This window comes from Zingiber officinale, chromosome 3A (genome assembly GCF_018446385.1).
Source record: "Zingiber officinale cultivar Zhangliang chromosome 3A, Zo_v1.1, whole genome shotgun sequence".
NCBI classification, from domain to species: Eukaryota; Viridiplantae; Streptophyta; class Magnoliopsida; order Zingiberales; family Zingiberaceae; genus Zingiber; species Zingiber officinale.
Window position 1 is genome coordinate 87,531,280 of NC_055990.1, and position 6,000 is coordinate 87,537,279.

Consider the following 6,000-nt stretch of genomic DNA (forward strand, 5'->3'; position numbering starts at 1 on the left):
TATATCCCTTGCTTGATCTTCTGGATGTCCGGATCTTCACTTTGCTTTCTCTGTATCTCCACAAGCAGTGTAGACTCTAAGGTCAATGTAGAGAGCTGTCCTTCGATAATTTCAAGCCCAAAATCTGAAAACTCCTTCTGCAGTGGCAGGGCTAGTGATGACAATGACATCAGTGATGCACTAGATTTTCTGCTGAGTGCATCTGCCACTTTGTTAGCTTTGCCTGTGCGGTAGAGAATTTCACAGTCGTAATCTTTGACCAACTCCAGCCACCTACGCTGTCTCATGTTTAAGTCCTTCTGAGTGAAGAAGTACTTAAGACTCTGATGATCTGTGAAAATTCTACACTGGACTCCATACAAATAATGTTGCCCGAGTTTAAGTGCAAAAACTACAGCTGCCAGCTCGAGATCATGAGTAGGGTAGTTCTTCTCATAGTCTTTGAGTTGTCTGGAAGCATAAGCTATGACTTTTCCTTCTTGCATGAGTACAACTCCTAAACCCATCTTGGAAGCATCGCTGTAGATGTCGAAACTCTTGTCGCTCTGTGGAACAGTCAGAATGGGAGCACTGACCAATCTCTTCTTTAGCTCTTGGAAGCTCTGCTCACATTTATCTGACCATTCGAATCTCTTGTTCTTTCTGGTGAGGGCTGTTAGCGGAGAAGCTATCCTGGAAAAATCCTCCACGAACTTCCTGTAGTACCCTGCTAGACCAAGGAAGCTTCTGATCTCTCTGACGTTCTTGGGTCTACTCCAGTTGTTGACCGCTTCCACTTTGGCTGGATCCACTTGAATACCTTCTTTAGAGATAATGTGACCTAAAAACGCCACCTGATTTAACCAGAACTCGCACTTTGAGAATTTAGCATAAAGTCGTTCTCAAGAGTCTGCAGTACCATCCTCAAGTGCGTGTCATGCTCCTCTGGGGTCCTTGAATAGACCAGAATGTCGTCGATGAATACAATGACAAATTTGTCAAAATATTCTCTGAACACTCTGTTCATTAAGTCCATGAAAACCGCTGGTGCATTAGTCACACCAAAATACATGACTACAGACTTGTAGTGTCCGTATCTGGTTCTGAAAGCTGTTCTGGGTATGTCTCTTTCTTTCACCTTCAGCTGATGGTACCCAAGGCGCAGGTCTATCTTCGAGAATACTGTTGCCCCTCTCAGCTGATCAAATAAGTCGTCGATCCTGGGAAGGGGGTACTTGTCCTTAACTGCTGCTTTGCTCAGCGTTCTAAAATCTATGCATATTAGCATGGATCCGTCTTTCTTCTTAACGAACAACTCTGGGGCTTCCTGGGGTGAGTGACTAGGTCGAATGAAGCCTTTGTCAAATAACTCCTGTAGTTGTTCTTGTAACTCCTTCAGCTCTGCTGGAGACATGCGATACGGAACTTTTGAAATTGGACCGGTTCCAGGAACCAATTCAATCTCAAATCCACTCATTTATTGGGAGGTAGTCCAGGTAGATCTGCTGAGAACACTTCGGGATATTCGCAAACCACCCGAACCCCCCTCTGTCTTACCTTCTTTCTGTTCTTCTACACTTACTTGACTGGGGTCTCTGTTTTCCCACTGTCTTGTCTTCTATCTTGGCTGACTTGAACTCTATAAACTCCTCTTAGTGCTTATTGGTGATAGAACTCTTCATAGAACTCTAACTGAAAATCTGCCCAGCTCATCTGATCGGCTGCTCTCTTGGTCTTTATCCTCTCCCACCACATACGAGCATCTCCAGACAGGCAGAAAGAGGCGCACTTGACCTTCTCGACTTCTGGCCAGTCAAGAAGCTCCATTGTGCTCTCAAGTGTCTTGAACCAAGCCTGGGCATCCCAAGGCTCAGTCGTGCCTGAGAATCTTTCTGGTTTTAGCTTCAGCCACTGGATAAGGTATGCTTCTTGTCTTTTAGGTGTTGTGGCGACTTCCAGGGCAACTGATAGGACTTCAGTCACTACTGGGGTCTCCACATTAATGGTTGGGGGAGTGGGAGGAGCTGGTTTCTGATTGGCCATTAGATTGGCAATCACTTGCTGCAGTGCTCGCTACTTGTCTCCGAAGTTGAGTAACAATTTCAGAGAGAATAGGCCCAGGGGTTCTGGGCTCTTCGTTCTCCTGATCTTGGTTCTCAGTACGAACGGTACGAGAACATCCTTTTTCTTAACATCCAATTATGCAAGGTAAAGGCTTGATATCTTACTTTAACCCTTCTAATCATACATAAATACGAATAGAGACAAGGGAACTAAATCTTCTATCTTACTTTAGTACTCAAAAAAATTAAGTACTCTATACTGCAGTTAATAATAAGAAAAGCAGAATAAAGAAACGATTTAAATACTTTCTTACTTGGAGACGGCGAGGATGATGCTGATGTGTGTGTGCTGCTGGAGAATGGAACACTGCTCTGATAGCAACTGTAACGACCACCCTTCTTACTACTACTCTCTAAGGGCGACCGTTACCTAACTCCTACTCTACTTACTAGTGTCACTTATGCTATTATTAGCGACACTTAGATTTATCACGGTTCAGAGAAATTTCTACCGAAAAATTTCGGCAGAGTCTCCCCTGTACCGGTGACCAAATCTATAATACACAAGATATATATACACAGCCACATGCGGCTGGATCACAATTTATTCACAACCACGCAGCAATAATCATATCATAATCAAAAACTAATCTAGCAACATGAACTAAACTCAAGCTCCCAGAATGAAGCATAATAAGCTACAATGCACATCAAACTCAATCATAAACTCATAATTTCATAACGGAAATAAGGAAAATAAACTAGACATAAACTCTAAATAAATAAGTCTTGCTAGTCCCCTCTGGACCTCTCCATAGTTCAGTCACCACACACATCCATCATCACCACCACCCTGTCGCCTCCCTTCATATCTTAGCTTTTCCTTTATCTGCAGTAGGAGGAAAGAAGACAAGATCTATAAGCGAAAACGCTTAGTAAGTACTAATCTATCTCACAAAACTCGAAATGCATAAACGAAATGCATGAGTGCTGAAACTGAAATAATAAAGCTATCTGCATGTGCTCATGGTATACAGAAAATGAACAGAATACAAATCATACTCAGTATCAAGCAGGATAACAAGAAACTAACAATGTAAACTTAGAATCAAGGAAAACTAACCATTCTTATTTATTCTAAGCTTGGAACTTATTTCATTTCTTGTATCCTTGTGTTAGAAATTAATCTTTTAATTTCTATCTTTTACTTTCTTCTTCTTTCTTTCTTTCTTTCTTTCTTTCTTTACTTTTCTTTCTTTCTTTACTTCTTTACTTTTCTTTACTTTTCTTTACTTTGGGCCCAGGCTTAGTACCAACTCATGCGCGTTCCCTAATAGGTTGGGGTTGCGAGCCACCAATCCTAAAAGAGCAGACCTCGGTCTACCAGGGCCAAGACCTCGGAAATGGTCACCTGGATTTGTTTAACGACAAGCTCTTGGATGTCGGGTACTAGCCTCTTGCTTGACTTACTTGTTATCTTTTTTTTAATTAGACCTTGGTCTTTTTCTTTACTCATACTTCTCATAATCCTTTATTAGAGCTTATTAGAATCATTTAGATATACCTAACAAGTGTAGGATTACAATTAACTAAGCATGCTATAAAAACAATACAAGGGAAACAAATCTAAACTCTCTCTAAGCAAGATAAAAACAAAGCAACAGAAAAGTAAATCTGAACTTTCTAAACATGCCGTAAAACAAAGGAAAAGAAAGCACATCTGAACTTACTAATCATGCTCTAGAATAGAGCAAAAGAGAGCTAGTTTGAACTTTTAAAACATGTTGTGATAAAAGCAAAAAGGAAACTAATCCAACCTCACTAATCATGCTACAAAGTAGAGCAAAAAAGAAAACTAATTGATCTTGCTAATCATGCTACAAAATGGAGCAAAAGAAACTACTTTGGACTTTCTAAACATGATGTAAAGTAGGGCAAAATAAACCAACTTGGACTTACTAAACATGCTGTAAGATAGAGAAAAAGAAAGCTAACTCAAACTTTCTAAACATGCTATAAAATAGAGCAAAAGAAAGCTAATTCAAACTTTCTAAACATGCTGTAAAATAGAGCAAAAGAAAGCTAACTTGGACCTTCTAAACATGCGGTGATAAGAGCAAAAGAAGCAAATCTAATCTTACTAATCATGCTACAAAATAGAGCAGAAGAGAACTAATTTGAACTATCTAAACATGCTGTGATAAGAGCAAAAGAAGCAAATCTAATCTTACTAATCATACATCATGTATGTAAATATAGCATGCATTTCTAATTTTAAAGCATGCTGTATTACCAAAGCAACCTAAGGTAACTGAATGATATTGCTAACACTTACAACTAACATTTTTAATCTGTACTAAAGGAACGAATCAACATAATAGTACTAACATTCTCATAAACCCCTAAACAGATTAAATGGGGCACTTTACCATTCCATCTACCTACAAATTCTAAGGTTTCATAGCACAACCATGCTCCTTAGGCTATGCTGCAAGGAATAAAACAACTTAAACATGTTGTGATAGCAAAACTAAGCATACTGTGAAGTTCGAGCTATGAAAGTGAAACAAATTCAACTACTGCTCGTGCTTAAATCTACAGCAAAGAAATAACAATAAAATTCAATACTGCTCAGGCTTAAATCCGAGAATGGCGTCTCAACAAGGAAGAAAACCCTAGCATATTCTTCTACTCGGCACTGTGAAATCCGGAAGAAAGGAAATCAAATCGAAGCTCGGAGCAACTCCTACCGTAGGTGAGTAGTACTTACCACGGTTTGCTTGCACCTACAACTGAGAAGAAGGGAAGGGAACTTCTAGGGCTAGGTAGATCCCTTTTCCGGCGTGTCCTCTGAGCTCTCGGGCTTCTCTCCGTCGGGAACAGCCACCGTGGATGAAGGACGGTTGGAGGGAAGCTTCGCCGGCGTCGGAATCTCCAACCCTAGCTGCTCCTGGTTTCCGCCGAGAGTTCTTGCGCCGTCGCGAGGGAGAAGGCGAAGAAGAATTTAGAGAGAAGAAGTTAGGTTTTCTAAAATCCCAAAACTTATTTCCTTTTATAAGTAATCGGATATAACTCAACTATACTATAACCTTATTTAACTCTATTTGAGATTAACATAAATCTCTTATCCCAGCTGGTCAAGCCGGTTTGGCTTGGTTTGGTCCGACCCGAGGTCGCGGGTTCGAACCTCTTCTCCTACACTTTTTGCTTAAACTTCTTTGGTTTTGTAAAAATACTAAACGACCTCCAAAAATTTCGTAAAAATACTCTAAAAATTCCTAAAAATCTCTAGAATATTTTAAAGGCATTTCCAAATATTTTTATGGCCTTTTAGAACTTGAAATGGGAAAAATTGGGTCGTTACACTAGGATATCTTAAGGATCTAGGCATAATTTACACTTGCTAGTTAAATCTAGGAGTTTCAAAAAGAAAATTAAATATATATTTTCCTTGAATGGTTCTGTCTAGGAAGGGGTGGATGATCCCATACCCAAGAAAGCCTAGATTCTCGCCCTGACCTGGGAACCAATCATTGAAATGTATATTTAATTGACTAATTGAAAAATCTTACTTTAACTCAAATGTAAATTAATCCTTAGACATAATCTAAATCAAAGAGTAACAATCTCACAATACTATTTAAGATTCCCTGATTGATAATTTAGGATCGAGTGAGATGGATTTAGGTTGAATTTAGTTTAATTCAATTGAATCTAACTCGATTTAAACTTAAATAAGTAACTTAACTAATTAATCAAAATAATTTATTTAATCAAATAAATTAAACGAAATATTCGATTTATCTTTTAAAAAAATATTTTAATATTATTTTGAAAATTCATTTAAAATTCCTTTTAAAAATCATTTGAAAAAATTACTTCAAAATCCTTTTAAAAATCCTTTTAAAAATTATTCTAAATATTATATCAAAATACTTTTAAAAATCCTTTTAAAAAT